General features: G+C 43.7%; 1 long non-coding RNA gene and 1 pseudogene across 2 annotated transcripts; both read right to left on the bottom strand.

The window, feature by feature from the left end:
- Positions 1-2,817: 2,817 nt before the first annotated feature.
- LOC147986111 (uncharacterized) lies at positions 2,818-4,990 on the bottom strand. Its single transcript, XR_015617009.1, has 2 exons — positions 3,582-4,990; positions 2,818-3,339 (listed from the first exon to the last, which is right to left on the bottom strand). It is a non-coding gene; the product is annotated as an uncharacterized LOC147986111 (long non-coding RNA).
- A 260-nt stretch (positions 4,991-5,250) lies between these two features.
- Positions 5,251-11,523, bottom strand: LOC125529070 (uncharacterized; annotated as a pseudogene). The gene is made up of 3 exons (XR_015617008.1): positions 11,076-11,523; positions 10,156-10,562; positions 5,251-9,990 (listed from the first exon to the last, which is right to left on the bottom strand). The product of XR_015617008.1 is annotated as an uncharacterized LOC125529070 (transcript).
- Between the last annotated feature and the right edge of the window lie 11 nt (positions 11,524-11,534).

Raw genomic sequence — 11,534 nt, 5'->3', positions numbered from 1 at the left:
GGCTTGCCCCCCAAGCCAAGGGGGTGCCCCCTTTAGGGTTCCCCCCCAACCCTAGGCGCATGGGCCCTAGGGGGGTGGCGCCCAGCCCACTTAGGGGCTGGTTCCCTTCCACATACAGCCCATAGGCCCTCTGGGGTAGGTGGACCCCCGGAACCCCTTCGGTGGTTCCGTTACAATACCGGCAAACCCCCGAATACTTCCAGTGACTGTATGATGACTTCCCATATATAAATCTTCACCTCCGGACCATTCCGGAACTCATCGTGATGTCCGGGATCTCATTCGGGACTCCGAACAACATTCAGTAACCACATACAAACCTTCCCTATAACCCTAGCGTCATCGAACCTTAAGTGTGTAGACCCTACGGGTTCGAGAATCATGCATACATGACCGAGACAACTCTGTGGCCAATAACCAACAGCGGGATCTGGATACCCATGTTGGCTCCCACATGTTCCACGATGATCTCATCGGATGAACCACGATGTCGAGGATTCAAGCAATCCTATATACAATTCCCTTTGTCAATCGGTACATTACTTGCCCGAGATTCGATCGTCGGTATCCCAATACCTCGTTCAATCTCATTACCGGCAAGTCACTTTACTCGTTCCGTAATGCATGATCCCGTGACCAACTACTTAGTCACATTGAGCTCATTATGATGATCCATTAGCGAGTGGGCCCAGAGATACCTCTCCGTCATACGGAATGACAAATACCAGTCTCGATTCGTGCCAACCCAATAGACACTTTCGGAGATACCTGTAGTGCACCTTTATAGCCACCCAGTTACGTTGTGACGTTTGGTACACCCAAAGCATTCTTGCAGTATCCGGGAGTTACACAATCTCATGGTATAAGGAAATGATACTTGGCATTAGAAAAGCTTTAGCAAACAAACTACACGATCTTGTGCTATGCTTAGGATTGGGTCTTGTCCATCACATCATTCTTCTAATGATGTGATCCCGTTATCAATGACATCCAATGTCCATAGTCAGGAAACCATGACCATCTGTTGATCAACGAGCTAGTCAACTAGAGGCTCACTAGGGACATGTTGTGGTCTATGTATTCACACATGTATTACGGTTTCCGGTCAATAAAATTATAGCATGAACAATAGACAATTATCATGAACAAGGAAATATAATAACAACTATTTTATTATTGCCTCTAGGGCATATTTCCAACAAACTACACATGTCAGGAAAGATAGAAATTGAGTTAACAAAAATGGCTTGATAACAAAAATGCCCTTGGTTAACTACACTGACACAAATTCAATCAAATTAAGTTACAAATAAGAGGAAACGAGATACAAATCCAGGAGGAGGTTCATGTTCATTTGACAGACAATACACATTCTAGGAAAGATACAAAGTCATTTTTTACAATGACACAAATTGAATCAAATTCATTAAGTATGCCCTTCAACTTCCTTATCTTCTGCTTGGTGGCCTCTTTGTGTTTGAATAGGTCACCAATCATGTACTCAAGCTTCCTTTTCTCATGCTTCAAATCATCCCTCTCTTGAATCACTTGGTCCCTCTCCTGCACTGCTTGGTCCCTCTCTTTCTCTGCTTTACCCGTGAAGACCTGATGAATGTTGGTTACTGACTTGTTTGTCATCTTCTTCTTCTCAAGTTCGTCCTTTAGATCGGTCAGAGCAAGTTGTGTGTTGCCTAATTGGCTCATTGCCTGCTCCTTCTCAGCCACCATCTTAGCAAAATCGAGCTTGAAATGCCTCAACTCATTCTCCATCTTCTTCTTCTCTTCAAGAACCTTCAAGTTTTCTTCTACACTCACAACATTTTCTCCGAGCCTCTGTTTTTTCTCCTCTTCATACATGGTCCATATACTATCTAGGCTCATCTTCAGAGCATCAGGCCACTCAGGGTCAACCCACTCAACATATCTGCATTTAGGTACTTCCTAACAATTTAGACCAAACGAAAAATTCAGTTAACTGCCAGTATTCAGTTCTGTGCATGATGATGAAACTTAAAACATACTTCAAATGACTTCATGTTTAACAATGCCAAATGCAAAAAATTTACTGACCTTCTATGCACAAGCTAGAAACCTTCTGCCACTATCAACAGATTCAAATGCCACATGCTTCTCACACAAAGATCCATGCCCACATCTAAAGCTAGGCAGATCTGTAGCCAAGCCACTCCATTCCTCATAGGAAATTATGGCAGGTGGCTAAACAAAAGAGATACATTTGGAATCAATTGACAGAGAAACCCTAGCTGAGAAACCCTAGACTGGGTGGGGAGCACACTAACCTTGCTGGTCACATAGTCATCTTGAGAAGAACTGGGAAGATCATCCCATGACACCATGGTTACTGCTGGATGAAGATGAGAAGGGGATCTGGTGGTGCTATTGGACAGAGGAGAGAAGGGATCTGGTGGTGCACAAAATTGAAGATGAAAGATGAGGAAGAAGGAGGGGATCTGGTGGTGGTGGTGGTTGTGATGGTGGATCAAAGCTACATGTAGAGTGCAAGTTGCTGGGTGGGTGTTTGCAGCAGGTGCAAGTACATGCTTGCTTTGGAGTTCAGTTGTGTTGAGAAAGGGGACCGCGCTGACATGAGTTACAGTTATGACAACAATTAGTTAACATAAGTTAGTTCAATTATGACAGGTTAAGTGCATTTCTATCAGCAATTAGTTATGACAACAGTTCTATCAGTAATTTCAAAGCAATGAGGATAAGTACAATTCTGACAGAATTAGGAGAAAATACACTTCTGTCAGAATTAGTTTAACTACACTTCTGACATCAAATACAGTTCAAACATTAGGACAAAGTCTTCAGATTACTGATATATTATCCATTACAACAAGCATTACAACCAAGACTTCATACTGAGCAAACAACCGTGCCACTACAATGGCTTTTAGTATGCTCAATTTATAACTAGAGATCTCTTAGAACACCTACACCTACTCATTTAACAACACTTCACTTCTTCATAATTAAGGTGCAACACATCACACAAAGCACTATAACAACAGCCATCAGCAACTTTAACATCAGCAAAATCTCTCTACCTAATCCTAACAGCATAGCAACTTGCTGCTTGGTAGCATACTTATTCTCACTAGAGCTGGCATAATTAGTTTTGCCTACAGTGCCTCTTCTAGCCATGCCTCTTCCAGCCATGCCCCTTCCAACTATGCTTCTGCCTGTCATTGATTCAGTCCTCTGCCTCTCAAGCTCTTCCCTCCTGTCCTCAGCTGCACCAGTTGCATCTACAGTAGCATCACCAACCAGATGCACCACATATTCAAGCTCCCAGCACCAGAAATCACAAGTGACCTGAGAATTTTTTTACAGAGTGACAGTAAAGTTCAGAGTGCATGAATCAATGGCAGACTAGTTAACCAACAAGTTCTGTGAGTAATTTTGCAACCAAGGACAGTCTAAACTACTGTATTAATCAGAGTAATGACTAGTTAACCAACTAATGTGCCTAATTTAATCAGTGCTCTGCTTCAATACTACTGTTGCTAAGAATTGACACGACATGAATCAACAAGTAGCTAGGAACTGGCACTTACAGCGTGGTTGACGCACTTGTAGAAGATCCATCCATCATGCTCATCGGTGCTAGACCGGTAGAACCTCACCTGCTCGCCGCAATCCGGGCACCCGATCAATGATACAACAACGGAGCGGCAACGTAATGCATTGCAGACGGAGCTGGAAGACGACATGACGATGGGGACGGAGGCGGTGGAGGAGGGCGTCGGCAATGGCTGCGGCGGCGGGGACGGGAGTTGAGCTAGGGTTGGGAGGAGAAGAAGAGGATACGCGAGCGGCTGACCAGGTGCACGGTCGGTCCGACCAAGTGCGACCAGGTCATGGCGTTTTTGCAACCCCCCCCCCCCCCCCCGATCGACTAGTATTCACCCTAGGATCGACCAGGTGGCGGTCAAAGCGAGCTGGAGGCCACTGACTCGGCCAAGTCAACAAAAACGTACGCGAAATCGTACAAATGGATCAAAGTGAACCCCTTGCGCAAGTACTTGGACCATAGTTAGAGTATTTTGAAGTAGTGGTACAAAACTGTCACCCGGCTCAAGTTTAGTGACATACATTGAATTTTTCTCTTACATGATTTCTTTTTTTGTCCTTTTAGCTTGCAAAAGGGTTAGATAGAGTTTACAGGTAGTTCACGAAGTTCAGTTCTGTGATTAGAGGTGGATAAACTTGGAGGAATCCCTGCATTCAGTTAGTTAGACCCGGTTAGCAGCTAATAATCATCACAAGGCGGCGGCATTTTAGATATGTTCTTCCCCGGCAGTTCATGTAAATAGGAGGCCGCAATAACTGATGCAACATGTGAAGCTGGATACCAGAAGTTGAGAGCTCGTATCTTAGTATATTATGTGCATGGATTTGATTGTTACTCACTCCGTCCCATAATATAAGAGCGTTTTTGACACTACAGTAGCTCGTTAAATACACAACAGGAGAATCTCGTTAAGGAACAAATGAAGATCATCATTGGCTTGCACCATGGCTGAATTTTTTTTTCAGTGTACCAATCAGGACTTGTGAAAGAGAGGGTGGGGTAGACCGAATTTGACATGGGAGGAGTCCGTTAAGAAAGACCTGAAGGATTGGAGTATCACCAAAGAGCTAGCTATGGACAGGGGTGCGTGGAAGCTTGCTATCCATGTGCCAGAGCCATGAGTTGGTTGCGAGATCTTATGGGTTTCACCTCTAGCCTACCCCAACTTGTTTGGGACTAAAGGCTTTGTTGTTGTTGTTGTTGTTGTTGTTGTTGTACCAATCAGGACTTGTCCACAAGATATGCTAAAGTCCCAGACAGCCAGAAGGGGGAAACCTTTTCATCACTTGTTCCCCTTCTCTTTTCAGTTTTAGATCTTATTGCCATCTTTCATATAGATGTTTTTTAGCTCATAAAAAATTCCGGAAAATGTCTGCCTTGGAGTACATCATGTAAATATTATGTTTATAGCAGCACAGATCGCTGTAGGGTCAACGTATTTAAAAGAGCCATAGAGTTCAAAATATGCAGTGTATTCTGCACAGACAGCATACACCAATCTGTTTCGAAGCAGCATATATAACAAGTTAACTGGTAAAGACGACACAAGAGAATCAAACAAGACACCATAAAGTGGTTTTGCTAGATGAACATCAGCCATTTATAGTAGTGTTTCCAGAGTACACATAATAAAGGAAGAGAAAAACAAAACATGGACTTGAAGCATCCATTGATTCATCACACACAGAGACTTCCGATTATTCGACTTCCACCTGATACAACTGAATGGAGAGAAAAGGATAAAAGGGGGGTGGACTCCTGCCGGAGTTCACCATTGCCGTTTTGTGACTTGCCGATTCTTGCGTACCTCAGGCGACCACCTGGGAGGTCAGGAGAGGCACCGCAAAGCTGAAGCGCTCAGCTTTGCGGTTCATCCCGACCCTGCTTCCGCTCTCAAGAGCCATGTAGATGCTCGAGCCATGCGCCTTCCATAGTCGGTAGGGGCTGTGGACAAGAGGAGAGGGAAGGGTTGCCTTATATGCTCGTGAGGATGCTGATGTCTGCAGGTGCTTTGCCAGGTAAATCATAGTGCAAGGACCTAGAATCTGCAAGGTGGCATTTTAAATTGGCCAGCGTACAATGCATTATTGGAGAAAGGACAATGAGAGTAAACTAAACTTTACTGTGTCGAGTGCTCAATTGCTGGGATTCACAATGATGTCGTTGTTGCCTCGCTACATGTCAATTTCATCTACATTCTCTCTCTAGAGAAACTCCCATTCCACTCCCAGGCCCACTGTTATCAAAAGCAGTTATTTACTCACGAGAACAATGTTAAAACCTACATTGTAAAAAGGAGGGCATTTACAAAAGGCACTGCAGAAGCTATGATCAACATCCAATTCCAGGGCATCTATACTCGTAAACTTCATATCTCTTTTCACTAGATGCAGATTCTACCTCATTATCTCTTTGATTTGTCATTCGATTTTCACTAGCTGTCCCATAATTCCATTGACATTAGACCTTTCAGTTTTATCCAATAGCGCGTATAATAGGTCCTTCCTCGCCGAGCAGTGCTTTCAGCAAGAGATATTTACCAACAAATATAAAACTCAGGAACTGATCATGTGGGCTGAATCTACCATAAAATATAAAGGTAGCCTAAGCCTTTACAAAAAGCTGAAGAAGCACACTCCACCTCTAAAGCTATGCCTTTAAGAATATGGAGCTAGAGCAATGTGGCCTTCCTATTCAGCCACTACTTCATGCTTATCCGAAGTGTTGCATTTCCCAACCCTGGAGTGTAGATTAGAAAGTCCTCTATCTAATTAAATCATCTCCCATCTCGATGCTATTAAAGTTGACATGATCACCAGATCTCAGTTCCAACTTCCAAGTAGGATTACTAGATTAGCACTCTCGAGTCCTAGCTGGACCATCCCTGGATATACATTAAAATCTTCCAAAAAATCAACTAGTACGTATAATCAGTGGACAGGTGCTCCCAGTACGACAGCAAGGAAATCACTACCACCAATCGTGGGGCTCCACTGCTCCACCAAAGTGGGATTTAATCGTTGGCCGCAATCAAGTGGAGCAATCCAACGAACTTTCTGAATGTTAGCTCTTTTAATAGATGGCTGAGGGATGCACATAGTGAGTGCCCTCACAGAAATGCACCAATCAGTGACGTCAGAGACAAGAACCAAGGTTTGTGGTTCCCACCATAGTGATTGATTGGTTACCACTGGCGATGGCCATGGAACATGCTGTGCCTGGTTGATTCTATCAAATCCAGGCAGGCAGGCAGGCAGGCAGGCAGACAGGGAATAGATACTAGATTTATGTTTTAAACCAAGTTAGTTACTTCTTACCAATGGTTATGTGAGTAATTCATATAGCTGCTGTAGAGCTGACTAATTGGGGAATGGCTATTATGCCACCAAATATACAGCATCTTCTCGTGGATGTGGAAATCCAAATGCTCAGCCGAACTCAAAGCTTTTGCCTGTTTGCTCTTTAATGACACAGACTAAATACTCAAGACATGCTTGAAAGACGACCCCATCAACATGGCCATTCCCTTCTCCTGGTAGCAAAAACCCATTAGAGGTTTGATTCTCAAAAGAAAATAGACCAGAAACTCGAAACTGTTCCTATTCGCCAGGTAGCTTTATCAAATTGAGTTTAATAACTTTCATACGAATGGCGGTTCCAGCTACGATTTGCGTACCTCGAGGACCCTTGAAACTCGTGATCATATTTTCTGGAACTGCTCCTTCAGCAGGGGCTGCTGGGCCTCAATTAATCTTTACCTTGCTCCTTCCTCTCAGCAAACCTCTCTCCAGAGAAGCCTTTCTTGTAGCAGCTTGGAACATTTGGAAACAAAGAAATGCTAGAATTTTTTCATAATATTCCTCCTAGTTTAGCCTCCTGGCCTTTTCTCATTAAAAGAGACCCTTTCCTTCTCTCTTACAGAATGAAGGATGAGCAGGCTTACCAGATTAGCAGTTCTTCTCCCCCTCCCCCTGTACAGCCCTCTCTTGTAAATATTACTACTCCCTCCGATCCATATTACTTGTCTCTGGTTTAGTACAAAGTTGGGTACTTGTTTTACTAAATTTGTACTGTCGAGCCTCCCCTATAATTTTCCGTTCAAAAAATATATATCATGTTCAGGGTTGGAAATTAGGTTTGTCGTGCTTAAGGAGAGTAAAACAGATGTATAACGTCCCGTGTTTACTTAGAAAGATAAACTCTGGAACATAGATACAATATTCTTACCAGACTAATCCATAAATTAGGTTTAGCCATGTAGGGGTGACCCCCTTCACGTCAAAGAATCCCCTGAGTAGCCATTCATGATGAAACCAAAGGAGGTCATGACATCAGCAGATAAGGTCTGGAAAGTCAACTATATTGTCAATTCAATACAACAGAGCTGAAAGATGAGTAGGATCAAATTAGAGATTTTATGTCAGACAGTAAATCAGATTCTCTACAATGAAAATTCAAGCAATAAATTGTCACATACTAGCCTCTTAGGTCTTGGGTCTAGATGCTTCGTGCAAATCAGTGGGATGAATCCAATACAACACTATAAGGCTCAGCTAAAGGGTAGATTAACATACCTACTGCATGTCAGCCATCAGGGGAAGGCCTAAGAGCACAACTAAACCAGCTAGTGTAAGCCATTCTAGCATAATAAAATTCAAGTCCCCTCGGTAGCTAACCTAAACAAACAGTTGATATTGAATCCTTTTTAAGGAAAAAGGTCAGAAAACATCAAAGGTTACTTAGCTACATATAAGACTAAATACATCACTATCTTTATTGTTCATGTTCGGAATACAGCTATTCTTGGTGACCTGATGTAGAAACAGATAATTCTGATTAGTGCACAGTTAGTACTTAGTGGTGTCAGATAGAAGGATGCAGGAAGGGAAACCTTAGAGCTTTTTTCGCTTATCATCCCAAGCAAACCATATTATTCTCATTATTCTATTTCTCTGACATGCCAACCAGCATTCCCGCTTATTCAAAGTGACACAGATCTCATCTTGTCCATTATTACCAAGGTATCTCATTCTACTGTAGATGATTTGCCTCTAATGAATTCAGAACAAGTCACAAACAAATTGAAGCATCCTTTGAGGTTATCTTCAAATATTACCCATAGTTATTTATACCACAGTCAAGTACATGTCAAAATTGATTCATGTCTTCATTATTTTCACCGATAGGAGCAGAACAGTTCTGTAAACTGGACCAGTTGATCTGTTCTGCGTTCTGCCTTCTGAGCCATGTGTGATTAGCACAAAGACAAGACTCAGAACTTTCTGGGAAAATGCAAACGATAAAGAATAAAGTAGCTCTACTGAAGTGTGGTATGAGTATTGCTTCATGAGTCACTAGTAACTTAGTAAGATCCACTAGACCGCAATATATTTTTAACTTATCAAAAAAGCAACTAACAAAACTTATCAGAAAAGTAACTAAGAACTTTTTTGCCCTTGTTTTGGCCCGCTGAGGCTGTGGCAACTACCCAACACCTCAAATTTCATCCAAGAAAAACAATGATCCAACACTTTTAAGAATCGTGATTAGCATGTTGACCATACTGCGCAGTAGGTTAATATAAGCAACAGTGCATGCACTGGAAAAGTAAAATCGGTAACCATTCCAGCCGTTATCAGAATGTGATGAAAAAGAAAAATAAGAAAGCACTGCGTACAGCATACTGTAAGTTTTCAGACAGAATTATTAGTTTATGACCAGCGAAAAGCTCAGTCAGAGGCTCTTCCAGGTAGATGTCTAGATTGGTGCTGAATCATCACTTCTATGCACCAGTCACCAGATGAACTTCAAAACAGTTTGTGCTCAAATAACATGAACAGATAGCTTCAAAGTTTTGTGGAAGCTTACAACGAATACTGATTACTGTGAATGCCTAGCTATAAATTAGACATCATACTACTATAAGCTCATCATTTGAAATAAAATTAACATAAATTCACAGAGCTACCTGAATGAAATCAATTTGGTTCATTCAGGGAATAGGTTGGTCCATGCCATATTGATACTTCAACTGGGCATAATGATGTTTTACGCCTTAGAGGTTGGGTGGTTGACTAGGTTCTCTGGTTGCCACACACGGAGAAGGCGGTCATAAAATGAACAAGTAGCGATAACTGAAGAATTCGTGTTATATTCCGCTGCTTCACTTGTCTGCCAATCTGCACCATATGCTAAGGACTCATGCTTGCAATATGTTTCCATTATGGTAGCACTCCAGCCCCTGCTTTAACAATGGCAAAACCGTTGTGCATGCATGCAGCCAATACGACATCTGCAATATTAGGATGATATTTCAACCTCCATACACCACCTCCTAAATTCAGGGACTTCTCGTTCACAGGTTTCATCATTGATCTCATGCAGTGGCGGAGCTAGCTCCCGGCGACCTGGGGCAGCTGCCCGGGCTGCTCCGGCCATTTTTCACTAAACAATGCAAAGAAACCATGATTTGCAGTACTAATTACTTGGGCAAATGCCGGGCAACATCGCCGTGTAAAGACTTTGCCCCGGCTCCTTCAGCTGGCTGGCTCCGCCACTGATCTCATGTCCCAAACTCTGAGAAATTCGTCATAGCTTCCAGTGAGTAGCATATTCCCCTCCAATGGGTTCTAAGCAATGCAACACACACCCATAGTATGAGTCTTCTTATTCCGAAACACAGCATTCGATGGGCTTTCCCGCAAATCCCAGCAACCGAAAGAGCAGTCGTCCGATCCACTGTACAACAAGTGTGGTCTTGCACGATCGAAATAACATGTCCAAACTTCATACTGATGAGCAGTCCATTGTTCTGATACCTCCAGGCGGTCCTCTCTCATGGGAACCACAGACAGTGAACCATCTGATAATGCAACGGCCAGGGAATCGGCATTTTGGTTCCAGTCCACATACAAGCACATTGATGAAGAAATGTTTCCAGCAACCACATCTGTTAGAACAACACCTGTGTAATTTGGTCATACAAAGCACCTGTATCAGCCCTCAGGATGTACATGTACTTTTAGACATGATCAAGATATTACATATATGAAGTGTTTATTATACTTTACAGCTACATCAGTTCCCGGCATCAGTATGGAATTCACTAGGCTAACTCTTTAATCGAACAACGATATTATGAAAAATATGAGCAATGCATTTCGAGAAGACTAGCAGACGAACCCAACTTTACTTTGATCATCAATCAGCAGCAATTTACCCTAGTTGTCAACAAGGTAATGGCAATCTTCCCAGAATATCGCAGCCTACAAACAGCTTGTTCTGAATCCAGAGTAAACTATGCCTTCCGTATGGACATTGGCAACCAAAAATGGTCATGCTAGTTCTAATGAAACGTAGCCTGCCAGCAGATGCTACCAGTTACACTTAACAGTTAACACATGGCCCTGTTTTAACATAACAACAGTTTTGTACCAAAATTTACTTGTGAGATAGTAACAGCAGTAGCAAGCAGCACCTTCGTCCGAGCCGTCTTCATGCTGGAGGCGCCGGAGCACGAGGCGTCCGTGGGCGTCGGCCTGCGCGAGCAGCGGCGCCGTGGGGCTCCACTTCATGTCGAAGACGCCGGCGGTCTCCACCGTGTTGAGCAGCCGGAGCCGTCGGGACTTGTCCTCCGCGCCGGCGTCCACGGAGAAGAGCGATACGGTGCCCGCGCGGTCCTGCTGCTGCTGCTCCTCTCCCGCCTGCTCCTGCAGCGTGTACGTGGCTGCCGCCAGGATGTGGCGGAAGGGGCGGTGCGGGCAGAACTCCACCGCGTCGGCGTTGCCGCCGAGGTGGCAGGACCCCACGTCCATTCCCAGACCCTCGCTTTCCCCCGGGATGCAGGCGGCGGGGCGGCGGCGAGGGTGGAGGGCTCCCAAATCGTTGAGCTTCAGAGGCAGGGGCAAAAGAGTCAATGGTTACCAGTCAAACCTAG

The sequence above is a fragment of the Triticum urartu genome, chromosome 2A (assembly GCF_056163025.1).
Source record: "Triticum urartu cultivar PI428250 chromosome 2A, HENAU_Tu73, whole genome shotgun sequence".
NCBI lineage: Eukaryota > Viridiplantae > Streptophyta > Magnoliopsida > Poales > Poaceae > Triticum > Triticum urartu.
The sequence above is the reverse complement of the archived record's forward strand: the minus strand, read 5'-3'. Positions and strand labels throughout refer to the sequence as shown.